The 18,837-nt window shown below is 46.1% G+C and overlaps 1 protein-coding gene across 6 annotated transcripts in view; it reads left to right on the top strand.

The window, feature by feature from the left end:
• ST6GAL1 (ST6 beta-galactoside alpha-2,6-sialyltransferase 1) overlaps positions 1 to 18,837 on the top strand; it is a 140,284-nt gene that overhangs the window by 36,541 nt on the left and 84,906 nt on the right. Inside the window, exon 3 of one of the 6 annotated variants that reach the window (XM_089910700.1) lies at positions 5,352 to 5,461. The exons of the other annotated variants lie outside the window; for them this stretch is intronic. The gene's annotated coding sequence lies outside the window, so the exon portion shown is untranslated. The remainder of the gene's footprint in view (positions 1 to 5,351; positions 5,462 to 18,837) is intronic. 6 annotated transcript variants of the gene reach the window in all.

Here is an 18,837-nt window from a genome sequence, read left to right as displayed (position 1 = left end):
TTGGGGTTGTTCCCAATTTTTGGCTGTTAAAATAAAGCCTATATATATATATATATATATATCTATATATCTATTTGCAGCAACGTGGATGGACCTAGAGATTATCATACTAAGTGAAATAAGTCAGGCAGAGAAAGACAGATATCATTTGATATCACTTACATGTAGAATCCAAAAAAATGATACAAATGAACTTATTTACAAAACAGAAATAGACTCACAGGCATAGAAAACAAATTTATGGTTACCAAAGAGGAAAGTGTGTGGGGAGGGATAAATTAGGAGTTTGGGATTAGCAAATACAAACTACTACATATAAAATAGATAAACAACAAGGACCTACTGTATGGCACAGGGAACTATATATATTCAATATCTTGTAATAACCTATAATGGAAACGAATCTGAAAAACAATATACATATATATATATACATATACATATAACTGAATCACTGCTGTACACCTGAAGCTAATACAACATTGTAAATCAACTATACTTCAATAAAAAGGTGTTCAGTTTGAAAAAAAGCCACTATAAGCATTTGTGAAAAATCTTTTGTGGGGGCATATGCATTCTTTTTGGGTGAATACCTAGGAGTAGAATGGCTGGGTCATATGGTAGGTGTACGTTTAGCTTCTTAAGAAGCTGCCAAGCTTTTTTCTACAGCAGTTGTACTAGTTTATACTTCCACCAGCCGCGTATGAGTGTTTCAGGTGCTCCACTTCCTTGTCAGCACTTGGTGTGGTCAGTCTTTTAAATTTTAGCTATTCTAATAGGTGGGTAGTGATAGCTCATGGTTTTATTTGCATCTCTCTGAAGATTAATGATGTTGAGCATCTTGGCATGTGCTTATTTGGCATCTGCATATCTCCTTTGACGAAATGTCTGTTCAGATCTTTTGTTCATTTAAAAAATTGGATTGTCTTCTTATGATTGGATTGTAAGAGTTCTTTATATATTCTACAGACAAGTTTTTTAATTTGCAATATATTGCAAATATATTTTCCAGTTCTGTGGCTTCCACATGGTGGGAGACAGTAACACATAAACTAAGAATTACAATTCAGTTGACTAGTGCTGTGCTCAGGAAGTGCAAAGGAAGATCAGTAATCTTAGCATGGGAAGTCAGGGAAGCTTCCAGGATGCAAAGGTATGTGACTTGGGTCTTAAAGGAAATTATAAGTTAGCTAGGCAGGGGAAGGGCAGTCTAGGTAAAAGTTTGTATGTGCAGAGGCACGGAGATACAGAATGTCATGGTGCATACCAAATTGTAAGTCATTTTGATTGGAGCCCTGGGATTTTTGGAGTAGAAGGATGTGGGCTGGAATCCCAGATGCCCTCTTACTGGCTGTGCACCTCATTTATTTATTTATTTTTAACTTTTAATTTGGAAACAATTATAGATTCAGGGGGAGTTGCGAAGATAGTACAGAGAGGTCTGGTGTATCCTTCATTTAGTTTCTTCCACTGGTTTCATCTTATACAATTATAGTACAATATCAAAACTAGGAATCTGAGGTTAGTACAACTGTGTGTGGAGCTGTGTCATTTTCTCATATGTTTAGATTAGTGGAGCCACCACGGTAATCAAGGTATGGAACTATTCTTCCACACAAAGGTCTCTCTCATGCTACCCATTCATCATCACACTGGCCCAGCCCTTTCTCCCTTTTCCCATCCCTATAATTTTGTCATTTTGAGAGTGTTCTGTAAATAGAGTCATATGATATGCAACCTTCTGAGACTGGCTTGTTTTCACTCATCATAATGCACTTCAGGTCCGTCCGAGTTGTTGAGTGTACCAATAATTTGCTCTTTTTTACTGATGAGTGGTATTCCATTGTATGGATGCATCACAGTTTCACTATTGACCTAATGAAGAACATTTTAGTTGTTTCTAGTTTTTGACTATAACAAATAAAGCTGCTATGAACAATTGTGTACAGGTTTTTATGTGACCATAAACTTAATTTTTTAATTGATTTTTAAAAATAAATTTATTTATTTTTGGCTGCGTTGGGTCTTTGTTGCTGCGAGCAGGCCCTCTCCAGCTGCAGCAAGCAGGGGCCACTCCTTGCGGCAGCGTGCGGGCCTCTCACTGCAGTGGCCTCTCTTGTTGTGGAGCGCGGGCTCTAGGCGCGCGGACCTCAGCAGCTGTGGCTCACGGGCTCGAGCACAGGCCCAGAGGTTGCGGCGCACGGGGCCCAGTTGCTCCACGGCATGTGGGATCCTCCCAGACCAGGGTCAAACCCGTGTCCCCTGCATTGGCTGGCGGAGTCCCAATTACTGTGCCACCGAGGAAGCCCATATAAATTTAATTTTTCCAAAAAAACAGAAGCCCAAACGTTTTTTCTGTATTTTTCCAGGATAAATGCTCAGGAGTGCAATGGCTGAGTTGTATGGCAAGTGTATTTTTAATTTTTAAAGAAACTACCAAATTGTTTTCTACAGTGACTGTACGGTTTTCGGTTCCCAGCAGCAGTGTAGGAAAGATCCACTTTTTCCATGTCCTCACCAGCATTTGGGGTGTCCTGTTTTAATTTTAGCCGTTCTAATAGGTGTGCAGTGGTAGCTCATTGTGGTCTTCATTTCCATTTCTCTAGTGGCTATAGTTGTGTGACTCTTAGCCTTTCTGCTCTCAGGTCAGGTCGGCTGTATGAATCTAGACCCCAGCCTGTACCTTTTAAGTGTGAGAAGCAAAAGGACCTAGTGCTGATAGCCCCCTCCCACCATTTCTGGAGCTGCCCTGGAAGTCTGGCTTCCCTTGTTTTCTGATCCAGTTAGCCGGCTACAGGATCTTTCTTCATTGTCCTGGGTGGCTCCAGGAAAGTGATATTTTATAGAGCTGAGTATTTCTCCAGGGGAGGTTTTTTTGTTTGTTTGTTTCCCATAGAGGAGCAAACAACCTGTAAGTGTTGATTTTTTACCGGGCTGTGGGTTAAGTTCTCCTCCACCCTGTCCCTCCCTGGTCCCCGTGTGCCAGCATCTGTACTTACTGGCAGCTGAGCTGGAGAAACCTCTGGAGCTGACCCAGGATGACTTTTCTCAGTGTTTGGAGGTCTGAGGTGCCAAGGGAAGCTGCCATGCCCTCAGGCCCTCCCTGTGCTCACAATCTTCTCTTCTTTTCACTTACAGATCGAGAGGCAGCTTTAATGTGCTGGGGAAAATAATAATGGTAGCTGAGAATTATATAGCACTTATGATGTACCAGGTACTAAGTGCTTTATGTATATTTACTCATTTAATTCCCACAACAACCTGACAGATCTGGGTTCCAGGTGCAGAGCCTCAGTTTCCTCACCTGTAAACAGGGCAGTAACAATCCCTAGTGGATAGATTGGGAGGGCTAAGTAGGGGTGGTGTAGTGAGTTAGCCCCCTAGAGAATGCTGGTTCCCTCTCCTCTACAGGGGCCCTTAACAATCGTGAACACCCAGCTGTACTGCCGTGCTGCACTGAAAGAAAGTGGGTGTCTGTATCCCTTGCTCCACTTCAGTCAAAGATGACTGTCCATTCACTCATTCAGCATCCAATGAACTTTAAGAATGAGCACCTACTGTGTGCTCGCTTCTGTACTAGGCACTGTGAGCCCCAGAGCTACAGTCCTTGACCTCATGCAGCACGTGGTCTACAGAGAGAGACAAATATGAATTTAATAATAACACAACTGAGTGTAAACTCATGAACTGTGGGATTTCTGTAAAGGCAATTCTCTGGTGCTGTGTGAGTGAACCAGTCTGAGATTGGAGGATGCGTCCTCGGGGAAGTGATTCTGGCTTGGAGTCTGATTCCTTAGCCTTGATCTGCAGAGGCCCATGTGGAATGTTCCATAGGATCAGCTCACTTTAAGCTGCGTCCTGACTATAGACTGACCTGATGCCTGGCCATCCCAGTGCTCTCCCCCCCCCATAACAACCCAGACTATTCTGTGAGGTTACCCATCACCAACCATTCACAGCTGCTGCTGACCCCATGGGGACCGAGACTAAGCTCAGGGCCACACCTTACAGGGCTGGGTCATCCTTTTCTGTTGTTTCTTTGTTTTTGAATGTGCTCATGACTTAGTCAACTTATTACACAGTGAGCCACCGTGGTAGAGTTATTCATCAAACAGATTTTTTAAAAACCATCTTTATTGAGGTATAATTTATATTCCATGAAATTAACTTGCTTTAAGTGTAAATTCAGTGATTTTTCGTAAATTTACTGGGTTGTGCGACAATTACCAAAATCCAGTTTTAGAACATTTCCATCATTGGTTGGGTCATCTTCAAATGGAAAAGGCAAGGGATTATTTTTCACAGCAATAGCTCCGTAACTCCTTTTTATGGAATTAGTTCTGTGCTCCCAGCAGGAGGATCTCATTAATTAATTCAATTAGTATTTACTGAGAGCCTGCTGGAGCCCACAGCTGGGCTAGGTGCAAAAGGCAATAAAGAGAGAAACAAGTGGAGATGGCAGCTTCCCTGTGGCTGACAAGCTTCCTGTTGAAGATACATTGTTAAATGTAACCTACCTGCAGCTTACAGTTTACTTGTGGCCGCTGCAGGCCAGGTAACTATTTTCTACCTTGTGGCTCGTAATTGATGAGGCAAGGGCCTTGCTTTTGCAATACCTGCTATTGTACTGAAATTATTGGCCAAGCAGAAGGAGAGAAGTGTGCTCTCCAACATCTGCAAACTGCTGTAGGCTTTGGCAAGACTGGATGCAGGATCTGGGAAGAGAGGGGCTTGGGTGTGCTGTTTGCAGTGCGAAGATTCGACAGGTGGACTTGGGGTGAGCGGTGAGGTGTACTGAAGGAGGAAAAGAGTGCGGGGAAAGTCAGGGAGTTGCGGCCCACCAGGTGGCCTACAGCTTAGGGGTGCCTCTGCATGCAGTGGGGTGTTGCTTGGAGGCGTGGCGGTAAGGCGGGAGTGCAAGCTTGGATGCTAGACTGAGGAATTTGGACTTGGTGGAGCAAACAGGGAAGATGCTATTTTAAGTCTTGGAGGAGGGCTGTGACTATTCAGAGCTGGGCTTGGGAGAGTAATCTCGCGTGAGCTGAGAGATGGGAAGTGGGCACGGGTTAGGAGGCTATCGAGAGCGTCTTAACGTTAGGTGACGTGGACCTGATGCGAGCAGGGGAAGGGCGGCGAGGAAAAAAGAAGTGGGTGGGAGGGAAGATCCTGCCAGGTAGGGGAGAAAATCTCTCTGTCCCAACCCCTTCTCCCAGGTTCCATACCTGCCTTACCCAGCTGCCTTTTGCACTTCAACCAACCGCTCAGGTTCAGCCTGTCCAAAGCCCCCTCCACGTCATGCTTTCCCCTTGCCTGGCGTACTTTTCTCTCCCTGTCCCATTCCTCTTGCCCAGGAGGAAGGAAAGGAGCCAGAAAGAAGCGGAACACTGTCCCTTTGGAAGGCAGCGCCATAGAAGGTAGCGGCGAGAGATTTCCAGGGAGGGAGGTGCCAGATGCGAAGGAGGTGAGTGAGTACGGGCGCTGAAGACAGGCCGGGGACTCAGGTACTCGTGTGAGGCGAGTGGGGTGCCTCGGGTGCAAAATTTAAGGAGGCACTGGGTGCCAACCCGGCTTGCACAACCCTGAGAGTTGAGGGTCCTGGACTAGATTCCTGGAGAGAACCGGTAGTTGGGAGGACGCCGGTGACTTTGGAGAAAGCATTAGCTTTCAAGAAGTTAAGTACCGGGCTTCCCTGGTGGCGCAGTGGTTGAGGGTCCGCCTGCCGATGCGGGGGGCACAGGTTCGTGCCCCGGTCCGGGAGGATCCCGCGTGCCGCGGAGCGGCTGGGCCCGTGGGCCATGGCCGCTGGGCCTGTGCGTCCGGAGCCTGTGCTCCGCAACGCGGGGCGCGGGGGGGCGCGGCAGTGGGAGGCCCGCGTATCGCAAAAAAAAAAAAAAAAAAAAAAACCAAAAAGTTAAGGACCAGGTGTGAAACGGTTTCTTCAGAAGAACACCTTCCATAAGAAGCTTCCTGAAGCTGTCTGGGGGCCTGCCTGTCTGCTTTCTCTCCACCCCAAGACAGCCCCTCAGTGTCCCCACGGACTCTCTAGGCTTCCTGGAGCACAATGTGAAGACCACTGATTAAGCCTAGCCCCGCATCTTACCAGAGAATTCTGAGACCCAGAGAAGTACATGACTTTGTCCAAGGTTACACAGGGAGGGGTGACCTTAGGGGTCTTCTTTACTTCGATTTATCACCTTCAGTTGCTTTACCTTCTCTTTTCATTGTTCCTCCCAATCTCCTCCTCCCTCTTCCAACTGTGAGAATTGGCAACAGTTGATATTCAAGGACTCATCTATATTGGAGGACTGAGGGCTAATTCTGAGAAGTCTGTTTCTAGAGTGCCTGCTGCCTACCAAGCATTCCTGTAGGGGCTTTTCCCTTCATTATTTTATTCATATGAGAACTTTTAAAGTACTTGTCATTGTCCCATTTTCCTGATGAGAAGACTGAGGCTCAGAGAGGACAAGGGTTGGCTTAGATTTGCATGGTTACTAACTGGTGCTGCCGGACCCAGAGCCCGTGTTCTTCCTCCACCACGTATCTCTTTAGTTATTCATACAACTGAGTGCCTTGAGGCCAGGCACTAGTTTGGTGCTGATATGGTACAAAGGAGACAAAAATCCTGCTGAAACTTACTCTACTTGTCCCCCTGCTTGTGCAGGGGATTGACCTGTGCTTCTTAAGGTCCCCTGCCTCGGGGTCTCCGGGCTGCCTGTGGTGGCTGCTGTGTGTGGGGCTGTTGCTGAGATACTGTCCGCGGCCGAATTCATTCCTCAGCCATGTCTCACGGACTCCTTTCTCTGTGCCTCTGGGTCACTGAAACATTCCACTGAAATCACTCGTAGGCGACATAGGCAGTTTATTCTCCAAGGAACACGGTTTCCCCTACATTTCTTAGCTTTTATCACCAGCCATTTCCTTTGGCCACCACCCGTGTAAAGAGCTCTGACTCAATCCCATGACTTAGCCCTGATAAGGCAAGTTATTTTGGCCTCCTCTGCCCTCAGCCCCAGTGAGAATTTGGACTCAATGTTTTCACTTCTCACTTTAGACTGTTAGTCAGAGTTTGTGGAAAAAGCCATGTATTATTAATGCCTTGGCCGGGAATGGCTGTGCCCTGCCAGGTTGTCATGTGAGCCCTCTGAAAAGCCCTAGGCTGCAAGGCCCCAAGCTCTCCTGGGCCCAGGGGCTCTGGTGGGAAATGTGATCCTATCCTACAGAAACTGCAAACAGCCACCGAGGGCAGAGAGAAACTTGGAAGGGATGGATCGGCGTCTCACCCAGGAACTCGTAACTGCTTAGAGAGTGTCTCATGGGGCTGATTCCATTCTGCTTCAGTGGGACCCGCGGTTTTTTGAAGGTCTTTTAGTCTGATGTCCTCCTCCCCCATAAGACAAAAATGAGCTGATTTAAAATCAGCTAAGTAATATTAAATATTAAAATCAGTTAAGTAATATTTAGAGATCCATCTTACAGTGGGTGATATGCTGGCCACTTGAAATCAGTGATGTAGTTTTAATCCTCAGAACAAGTCTTTGAGGTAGCGCTTGTTATCTCCGTGTAATGGATGAGAAAACCACCTCTGAGATGTCAAATGAATTACACAAGGTCATGCAGGTGGTAAGGAGTAGAGATGGGATTCGAACCCTGGTCCATTTGGGCCAAAAAGCTCATGTTCCTTTCAGGACATCGTGAGCCAGCAGACATAAAATATTTCCCTGACCTCCTCTGGTTTATCCCTATAGTTGGTCCCAGCTCCTCTGTCTCTCATCTTTGTGGCTTCCCATCGCTCTGTAAAGATCTTCTGGAGCTTGTATTCCAGTGGAGACCTGACTATAGAGTTTAGTATTAGTTGGGTCAGAGTTTGGTGGGGTAGATGGTGAGGCTGCAGGCCAGCCCAGGGCTGAGGAGAAATGGTCTCTGGCACCTTCTCCTCTGTCAACTGAAATGGCTCCTCTTCATGCCCCATCAAAACTCCTTTTTAGTGCTTAGGAGCTCAACTCGGAGTTTAGAGAAAATAATCTAACATTATCACTTGCTTGCTTAGAAAACCTCCATCAGTCCTAGTTTTTTTCCAGGATAAACTGGGACTAGATACACATGTCTGGAGCAGATAATCCTGTTGAACCCCATTTCCCATCCCTGAAGCTCTCATACCCTCACCCTTCACAGCTTCTCACCATTCTTTAAGTACAAGAGGCCCACATTCATGACTGAGCCTTTGCACTGTGGGTTTTTTTTTTTCTTTTGGGCATACCTCTTTCTGCCTGGTAAGCTCTTATTCATCCTTCAAAACCCAGGATGAACTTTACCTTTTCTGACTTCCTCTAGCAGAGTTGGTACCACCCCAGCTCTTAGTTCCTAATGCCTTACTTGATCTTTCCACCTGTCAGTTTATGGGTCTTCCCCTTTCTCTAAGGCCTCAGGAGTAGGAACTGGACCCTATTTATTTCTATATCACCTGTACTTGGAGCATATTTGTATGGACAAATGAATAAGGGCTCGTTAATTAAACTATTTAAGTATGAGTCGCAGGTGGCCCCACTTTAACTGAAATGCAAGGTCACGGAACTTTAGAGAAAGAGAAGCGATAGGCTAAGGCTGTGGTGCTATTAACTGATTGACAGGTGGGCCAGGCAGTGTGCTGCGAGCATTCCTGCAAATGGACCCCATTGCAGAGAGAGAGGGTCCCAGAGGAATGAAGCAATAACGCAAAGCCTGGCAGTTGAGGAGCGAAGCACGGCCTGCCCGGCTCCCCAGGCCAGCCTGCCTCCCAGGAGAGCTGGGTACAGACCTGGAGAAAAAGTGGGCATTCTGAATGGTCCCAAAAGGAAGGGGAGGCGGGTGGCATATAGCGGGGGAGCAGAAGCAGAGGCAGGAGGGAGTCCAGGGCAACCTTTCTTTCCTTACTGTGGCGCTGGGGGCGTCTTGCTGGCCAGAACTCCTGCCTGATGTTAGCTCCTGAGGATGCAACTGAGCTGAGTCCGAGAGTGAATTTGGAGCCGGGACCTGGTCATTCTGTGCCATTGGGCCTCTTGCCCATTTAACTCCTCCTTCCCCTGCTGCTGGGTGTAGGCACTTAGACTTTAGAGATGGTCAGATCTGAGTTTAAATCCTTGTCTCACCCATTTTAACTGCAGATTTTGTAGCACTCAGCAAAAATAACAGGGTTGCTATGGAGTCAATAGGATCAGTGATGATGACACTATTGACAGGGTTTGTGTTAAGTGGTTTATGGCATTTCATTTATTCCTCTGAATACCCTAAAGGTAGATGCTGTTATCATTCTGAAGTCACAGGTAGAGGACTGAAGTGCAGAGAGGCTAAATAACTTGCCCAAGGTCACATAGTGAGTAAATGATGGAATCAGGTAGTGGACCCAGGTTTGCCTCACCTGATCCACTAGGCTGCCAGTCTCCAATTTGCCTCATCTTAGTCACCTGGGGCTCTCTGATTCCGCCTGGGTGGGGCCTGGGGAGCAGTGGATATAATAGGTACCCAGGATGATATTAAGATCTGGCAAGTTCAGGAAACACTATATGGTACTTTCCTGCCTGTAAGGTGTGACACCGCTGGCCCACAATAAATATTAGCTGTGAGTATTATGACATGAATTGATTGAAAAAATATCATGCAAAGACTTTCATCTTTTAAAAATTCATTAGTCCTAGAACTAGATCTTAGAGGTAGAAGTCAAGGGAAGTAGATTCTGGATCAGTGAATCTACATTCTAAAACTATAAACTCAGAACTATCGGCAGATGGAATGAGCTGCCTTCGAAGATCCCTGTTGCTCCTGTTCAAGCAATCTGTGACAGCACATAGCGGGTGTGCTTTAAGGACCTGGGGCCAGGTGTGTGTCTGCCCTCTGCACGCATGCGCTGCGGAGGACTTGGGTGTGTGAAGGTTCCAGCGGAGGTTGAGTTTAGGAGCTGTGCAAAGTAAGAAATGATCCCAACTCTGGGAGGGAAAGCAGAGGCCAAAGCATGTATATATTTTGGGGCCATAGCTTCCTGTGTTGTGTCCTGGGCAACCTGCACTGGTCTCCTCCATAGCTTCTGAGCCTCTAGACCCGCAGTCCTGCCATCAGGGCACTGGGCACTTCATGTTTCTCAGGGACTGCTGGCGGGCAGATGTCTTTCTATCTCTTCCCAGTATTCCCAGGTCTTCTTGTCTTTGTTTTTTTTTTTTTTAATTCTGACTTCCTTGCAGTTAGAAAGTCAGAATTTTTTTTTAAAGAAATTAATTAATTAATTAATTAATTTTGGGCTGTGTTGGGTCTTTGTTTCTGTGCGAGGGCTTTCTCTAGTTGTGGCAAGCGGGGACCACTCTTCATCGCGGTGCGCGGGCCTCTCACTATCGCAGCCTCTCTTGTTGCGGAGAACAGGCTCCAGACACGCAGGCTCAGTAGTTGTGGCTCACGGGCCTAGTTGCTCCGCGGCATGTGGGATCTTCCCAGACCAGGGCTCGAACCCGTGTGCCCTGCATTAGCAGGCAGATTCTCAACCACTGCGCCACCAGGGAAGCCCTTGTCTTTGTTTTTTTTTTTTTGCGGTACGCGGGTCTCTCACTGCTGTGGCCTCTCCCGTTGCGGAGCACAGGCTCCGCACGCGCAGGATCAGCGGCCATGGCTTACGGGCCTAGCCGCTCCACGGCATATGGGATCTTCCCGGACCGGGGCACGAACCCGTGTCCCCTGCATCGGCAGGCGGACTCCCAACCACTGCGCCACCAGGGAAGCCCCTTGTCTTTGTTTTTAAGTTCTCAAGGCCCATCCTGTGAGCACATACATTACAGTTCATAGTCAGGGAATGTTGTCCCGTGAGAGCCTGGAGAATGGCTTGACCCCTACCCTGGCCCATTGATCTTCTGTTTCCAACCTCAACCTTGATGATAAAACTCAGCATAAGCTTTCTTCCAGACTAAGAGCAGTCGGTAAGGCCCTGCTAAAAGCTGAAGGAAACCCACTGAATGATTGCCCAGGATACTTCTGTTTCTAAGATCCATGATAATAGCTGCCACCTTGAACACTGATTGTGTGCTGGGTGTTTCTTTTCTCATTTAACTCTCCCCACAACCCTATGATAGAGGTAACACTATCCCTGTGTACAGACGAATAAACTGAGGCCCAAGAATTCAGCTAAGTTGCCCTAGGTGACAGGGCCAGTAAGCAGTGGAGGTGGACTTCAAACCTAGCTCTATGTGACACACAAGTTAAAACTTATTATGTATATATAATTTTGGCTTATTGGAAATAATAGGAAGTTTTGCTTCTCTTGACGAGGAAACTTAGGGACTGGTTACCCTGACTGGTGACAGAGAGCAAAGCTATATACAGAGCGTATCACAGGGATGGCAGACCCTTATATTCACATTTGCAGTCATCCCTAACCTTTATTAATGTGGACAACCATGACCTTCCTCAAGGCATCTTTTGGTGATTGTGGCAGAGAGAGATTTCTGTTACTAGTGACTCTCCGTGAGGCTCCATTAATGCTGAGGATGGTGGCCGACTATGCTGGGGAACGCTTGTCTGCAAACTGTTGGGCTCTGCGGCAGGCAAGTACGTTGAGGTCCAGGAATTTGTTCACGAGGAGTGAAAACGTGGGAAGATGAAGTGAGAGGGTGAGAGGAAGGGAGCGTGAGCTGTGCGTCCTTTCATCAACCTTGAGCTTGAGCTCAAAGGGCACCTGTGTGTATTAACTTTGGTAAGGAGACCATCTGAGCCCCCATCTCTGTCGGCCAACACAAAAGAGATTGTATCTTCTGATGTACAGATCTGTTGTGTTAGAAGAACAAAAATCATCCAAGAGTGGCAAAGGAATTTGAGGGCTTTCTCCAACTCAAGTTTTATTTTCTGTAACTGTGAACAGATCTTATTTTTTGGTTTTATACATTTGAGTACTCAAGATGGAGGGTCCTCACCACCCTCTCCTTTCTGATTGGCTATCTGCCATTTTTTTCTTCCAGCAGCTCCTTTGGGCTCCAGTTTGAGCTGGACGCCCTTACAGACTACCATTTCTCATCTGCTATCCCTGACCACTGACGAAGCCCCCACGGGTCTGCCTCACTTCTCAATCTTCTATTCAAAAATCCTGCTCACATCTTTCTTCTTGAAGCCTTCTGGTTATAGCCAGCCATTTCAATAACAGCACCTGTCTTCATTTCTAACTCTAGCCAAGATGGTATCTTTTCTTGGGGCTCTTTGTGTAAATATGGTCAATATCATATAGTTTGCTCTGTCATTAATCTCATTACATTTATTCAGCTGTTTCGTTTTCTGCCTCAGGTGCACTAAGTTTGTCTCTCAACTCTTTGAGGGCAGGAAATGTAGTTTATGTGGAGGTGGTGATGACTGTATTTTAATTTCAGTGTCCAGCAGGTAGCCAAAAAAATTGTTTTCTCATCTGTGCAACTGATGTTTATTGGATAATTTCCACGGTTTGGGCATTGGACACAAAGGTACTGGGGCTATGGAGCTAATCATTACTTGGTGGTTGAAATGCTTACAGTTTTAAGGGAAGCCAGACATGTAAGCAAATTAAAATTATATTTTAATTTTATTTGAGCTATAATTGAGGTTTAAGTAAAATTTATTGGGAGCTCACATGAGAAATAATGAGACAAGAGAGATGGAGACAGATTTAAGAAATGTTTGAGAGTAGTAATAGTAGAACTTTGTTTCCTATAGAGTTTGACTTAATACCTTTACGGGCTTGTTCTAGGGGCAGTGAGGTACCAGGATGAACACGTGATCCAGGCGCATCCTGAGTAAAGGATGAGTTGAATAGGGGATAAGAAAGAAGGAAAAAAGCTTAGCAAGATAGTAAGTATGGAGAGACAGAGGGAGAGGATTATAATTACTAACATATATTGAATGCTTATTACCATGTGCAAGGTAATGAATATGAATTGCCTCATTTTCCCCTCATTATAACCCTAAGAGGTAGGTACTGTTTTCTCCATTTTTACAGATGAGGAAACATCATCAGAGCAGTCGAGTAGCCTGTTAAGATCACACAGCTGAGAAGTGGTAGAGTCAAGTTTAAACCTGTGGACTCTTGTTCCAGAGTAAACACCCATATGCTTGGGGAGAGAAAAACTCAACCAGCTGATCAAGAACCTCCAAAGGGCCCTTGGTGCTGATAACTCCCACATTTATGCCTCCAGCCTGGACCTTCCTCCTGACCTTTGTAATTTCCTATCAGGCTGCCTATTTCCACTCCACCTGAGAGTCTAATCTCAAACTCAGGATGCCCAGAGCTGAACTTCTGATCTGCTCTTCCCTCATCTTCTTCTCTTCCGTTGAAAGCAGCACCATCCTTCAGTTGCTTGGACCCCAAACTTTGGAATCATCCTTGCTGTTTTCCTGTCATGCCCACGCCCAATCCATCGGGCTTGACTTTTGAAGCACATCTGAATCATATCCACTGCTCACCACCTCCCCTGCAACCGAGCCACGGGCAGCTGTCACTGGGATCTGCCTGGTGGTCTGCCTGCTTCTGCCCTTGACCCCTATCCTATCCCCACAGGCAATCCTGGCGACATTGAATCAGATTAGGTTGCTCCTCTGCTCAAACCCTTGCAGTGGCTTCCAATTTTACTTGGAGTAAAACCCAAAGTCCTCACCTGTTGCCTCTGTTCCTCTAGGATGCCCTCTCCCTGTGCCCTCCCCTGCTCCTTTCCTTCCAGTCAATACACAACAGTGCACGCCTGCCTTGGGGCTTTGCATGGGTCTTACCCTTGCTTTAAATGCTCTTCCCGAGAGATTGCAGGGCTCACTCCTTTGCCATCTTTGATTCTTTGCTCAAATGTCCATTTCTCAATGAGGCTTACTCTGCCCTTTTAAAAATGGAAACCTGCCTCAGTTCAGCACTTGTGGTCCTCCTCTTCCCATACTCTGCTCTGCTTTGTTTCCTATAGCACTTAGCGTCTTCCCAGAGACTAAATAATTCACTCATTACATTTATGATTTTCTGTGTCTCACTCTGCTAGAATGTAAAGCTCTAAGGGTTCTGTTCTTCATCTGGTTAAGCGTCGTAAGTGCTAAGGATTACGCTGAACACATAGTTAGTGGTTAATACATTTAAAACAAATGAGTAAATGTGGGGTGTAAAGTTTCTGTACAGGTGTCTGGTTTAAATTTTGTTTTTAAATGTGGTCTCGAGTCTGGGGGAGGTGCCCATGGGTGTGCGTAAGGGGGTACAGAGTGAGGAGAGACCGTGAGGCTGAGGCTGGACTCCTGGGGATGTGGACACTTCAGGGCTGGCAGGAATCTGGTCACCAGAGGAGGTTGGGATGGGGAGGGAGGAGGGAAGCTGGGAGGATGCCTGTTAGAGGGAGGGAGTTTGAAGAAAAAGAACCAGGGAGGCCTCACTGAAGTAGGTGCTGGAGAGGAGCCTTTAGATTTTACAATTAGAAACGCAACTTCAGTGGGATGGTGTGGGCTGATTTCAAAATGGTCTGAGGAACAAGTGGAAAGTGGGGGAAGTATAAGCATCTCAAGAGGCCCTGCTCTGAGGAAGAAGAGATTAGGTTGTTGCTTGAGGAACTGATTTGTTTGAGGGTGTTTTCTTAATCTGTAAAAAAAACAAAAAAAACACCAACACTTTGAGTGTGGGCCAGTGAGGAGAGGTGAGGAAGTGACACAGGAAGGGGTGGGGAAGTGAAGAGTAAGCTAATAACATCCAGACTGGCAAATTATATCTGGTCCTTGCCAAAGAGTTGCTACTGAGTCCAAGCCCCAAGCTCAGGGCCTGGCACATAGTGGGCCCACAATATTTATTGAATACAATATAAAATACAATAGAATTGAGTGACAGGTCACTGTCAACAATAACAAAATAACAGGCATGTCTGATGTAGTGAGATTGCTTTTTGAACCACTGACTGTGGGCAAGTGGCATTTCTCTCCTCTTAGCAACCCTCTCCTTAGCGTTTTGAGCAGCTGTGTGCGGTTATATTTTTGTTTCCTCTTTTCTGCACCATGGTTATGCTTTTAGGAGATAAATCTGCGGGTGACTCACCTGGGTGACTAGAATGACATGTTGCCCAAGAGTTCTGTGTGGATGTAATGGTGACTTAGTCTGTTTGGGCTGCTTATAAACAACAGACATCTCCTTCTCACAGTTTTGGAGGCTGAGAAGTCTGAGATCAAGGCGCCAGCATGCTGGCGTTCTGGTGACGGCCTACTTCCTGGTTCATAGCTGGTGCCTTCTTGCTGTGTCCTCACACGGTGGAAGGGGTGATGGGGCTTTTCTGGGTCTTCTTTAAAATAAGAGCACTAATCCCATTCATGAGGACTCCACCTTCATGACCTAATCACATTCCAAAGGTTCCACCTCATACCTTCACATCTGGGGATTAGGATGTCAATATATGAGTTTGCAGGGGACACAACATTCAGACCATAGCAAATGGTAAGTCCAGGGAAACAAAAGTGTTGGCCAAGGGTGGCAGAAAGACCATTTGACTCTTGGTCAGCGCCTAGCATTGAACCAGCTCCACCTCACACCAAGTTGTACTACCCCTGGGAGCTGGATTTAAATGTGGCTGTGCTGGGTCTTCGTTGCTGTGCGCGGGCTGTGTAGGGCGCAGGCTCAGTAGTTGTGGCACGTGGGCTTCAGTAGTTGTGGCTCGCGGGCTCTAGAGCGCAGGCTCAGTAGTTGTGGTGCACGGGCTTAGTTGCTCCGCGGCATGTGGGATCTTCCCAGACCAGGGCTCGAACCCGTGTCCCCTGCATTGGCAGGCGGATTCTTAACCACTGCGCCACCAGGGAAGCCCCTTCTTTGGATTTTATAAATAGAATAGTGTCAGGAAAAGAAGAAATAAAAGGAACTATGACTTACAAAATGTATCAAGAACTAAAGTCTTTCTTTTTCCTTCTTAAAAAAATGACATGCAAAGAATGCAGGTTTAATTCCCAGATGGTGGCAAATGACATAAAGTTCCCAAATGTCCAGGGAGAAGGCAGAACAATTAGATTCCTATTTTTTTTAATATTTATTTATTTGGTTGTGCTGGGTCTTTGTTGTGGCACGTGAGCTCCTTAGTTGTGGCATGTGAACTCTTAGTTGCAGCATGCACGTGGGATCTGGTTCCCTGACCAGGGATCGAACCCAGGCCCCCTGCATTGGGAGCGCAGCGTCTTAACCACTGCGCCACCGGGGAAGAATTAGACTCCTATTTTATTCCTACCTTCTCTGAAAAGACATTGGCAGACTGCGTAGGAAAGAATGAAAGAAAAAAATCCCTACTATTTACGAAATATCCTATGTGCCTGGAATTATGCTGGGCACACGTGCACATTACACTCATCCTGATTAGGGAAAGGGCATCATATCAGTGTTCACTGTAACCTACCCAAGGCCACACAGCCAACATAGGGAAGAGGGGATTGAAGCCCATGGCTAAAGAGGGATGAATCTAAGAAATGTAGCCACTTGAAGTCAGCCAGAGCCCCTAGTGCCCTGCACAGTGTCTTATTCTCAGGAAAATCTTGAGAAATATTTATCAAAGGATAGTTAGTCGGTTGAATGAATTACCAGGGCCCTGAGAAACCTTGCAAATAGTTTTGCTAAAGTGCTATTGGAAGCCTCCAACACCTTCTAGAGGATGGGAGAAACCTAGGGAGAGAAAAACATTTAAATTTTCAAAAGGAATAATTACAAAGCACCAGGCAGTCACTAAGATGACCTATGTAAAACGCCTGCACACGGTAGCACTTAATAAGTGATAACTGATGTGTAAGGTAATTATTAAATCAGTACATCCCGCTGCTTCTCCTCACCCTGGGACACAAGACATAGGGTTCCATGACCTGACACTTTCAATTTGGGGTTCATATTGGAAGGCACCATAGCTTTTCTCTATCCATAATGTCTTATTATATAAGATAATGTCTTTCCCAGTTGGCAGTCCCAGCCTGTTGCCCTCAGTTTAGCAGCTCTTTGTGGTGTCTGCACGAGGAAACTTGTGTATTGCCCCAGAACTTATATCTTAAAGACCATTCCAAGTACCCACTCAGTGGCCAGTCATTTTTGTGTGATACCGAAGCACAGAGGAACTTCATGTTGATTGTGATGATAATGAGCTTAGAACTCTTCCATCAGACAGTGAACATATTTGTATCCTTAATAACTGAGGATTTATATTCTCATAAACAAGATGGAAAATGTGGGCTAGGTGGTGGTTCATTTGGCTTGAATGTACTGCTTTTATAACTATCACTTAAGATAGTTATAAAACAGACACAGACACAAGTGCTAATTTGTGTCTGTTGGAAAGATAGTGCTTATCTAACCCGTGATTTAGAGCGGTACGTAGACAGGGCTTGCTGATCCCATTTATGGATAATTTAAAGTCAGGAGGGGTAGCGAATGTTGTGTGTGCCAGGGTCAAAGTTCTGTAAGCTTCACAGGCTAGAAGAGGAACTGAGTGTGGGAAAATAAAGTGTAGCACCAGGATAAATAGAGGATAAAACGTGAGCTCCAAATACCAATGGCGCACTAAGGCAGCCCAGCTGGTAGGTAGGGAGTAGGGCTTGTAAGAAAGTCTGGTGAGCTTGAGTTCAGTGGATGCTCGACTAACTGAGGGTCTTTAGCATGAGGCTGCTAAAAACTAACCGGAAACCCTCCACATTTGCATGGTGGCGTATAGTCGGTCTCCTGTTCCATATTAGTCAGGCCACATCTGGACACTGTGTGGAGTTCAGAAAACGTGTTATTTAAGGAATGGTTCAAAGAATGAGAGTGCTGAGCTTGAAAAAGAGAAGGTTTAGGGGGTGTAATAGTTTTAAAGGATTGTTTTATGGAAGAAAGAACAGACATTTGTTTTCCTCTTGGGAGGAGATGAGTCCAACGTAAGTGAAAAGCTTTTTATAACTAATATTTGGCTGTCTGCAGATGGGCTGCCTTGGAAGAAGAGCTGATCATTATTACAGGTGTGAAAGCAGATGCTGGCGGGCTGGCCATTTTGGGGCTGCTCTTGAATAGGGAATTCATTCATCAGGTGGTGGGTTGACCACATGACTGTTCACTAAGGTCATTTCCAACTGTGATGGGGCTGCTACACCTCAGAGAGCACTCAGGCGCCACACGTCATGTACAAGGGAACCCAAATAAGCATGTACCTGATGCCTGGGCTTTGGGCAAAGAGCTAATGGAAACCTTCCTATATTTGACTTTCTTGGCAATTAACGAAAAATTGGAATTCTAAAGTACCCACAGGTAGCATTTACTATTTAGAAAATGGCGGCATAACTACAGGGCACTGGAATTTGAATCTACACCTGTAACTCTATTTCTGTATTGTAGATAAGTTCATTTGTGTCCTTTTTTAGACTCCGCATGTAAGCGGTATCTGATATTTGTCTTTCTCTGACTAACTTCACTCAGCTGATTGATTCCTTTTTTTTCCTTTTGTGGGAAGGGACCTTTCCATTGAAGCTTTTAGTTTATAATACGGGAGAGGTAGGCAGGACCTAGCCAGTCGCCTTCTCCTGGACGTTTTCTGACTTGGCTTTTCAGTCAGGCCAGGCATTTATTTGCTCTTGGGTGGAGTGTGATTCTCGTATAGGCACCTCATGCATGACTCCTTCACTCAGGGCATGCGGAAGTCCTTGCTAAGGACCCAGTCTAGACCTAGCAGTGTGGTAGGTGCCCGGGCTTCAGAGAGGACTGGAATGCTTCCTGCACTCTGGAAGCTCACACCCTCTTGAAGACAGACGTAGAAACTGAGAGGGTGTTGGGATGGGGTCTGCACAGGGTGCTGTGGGAGCACAGAGGAGGGGCTCCTATCTCAGACTGGGGGTCAGGGAGACTTTGGCTCCTATACTAAA

This window comes from Delphinapterus leucas, chromosome 4, assembly GCF_059928025.1.
Source record: "Delphinapterus leucas isolate spDelLeu-1000000601 "Yukka" chromosome 4, BTC_Dleu_Yukka2, whole genome shotgun sequence".
Taxonomy (NCBI): Eukaryota; Metazoa; Chordata; class Mammalia; order Artiodactyla; family Monodontidae; genus Delphinapterus; species Delphinapterus leucas.
This window is presented reverse-complemented; position numbering and strand designations above follow the sequence as displayed.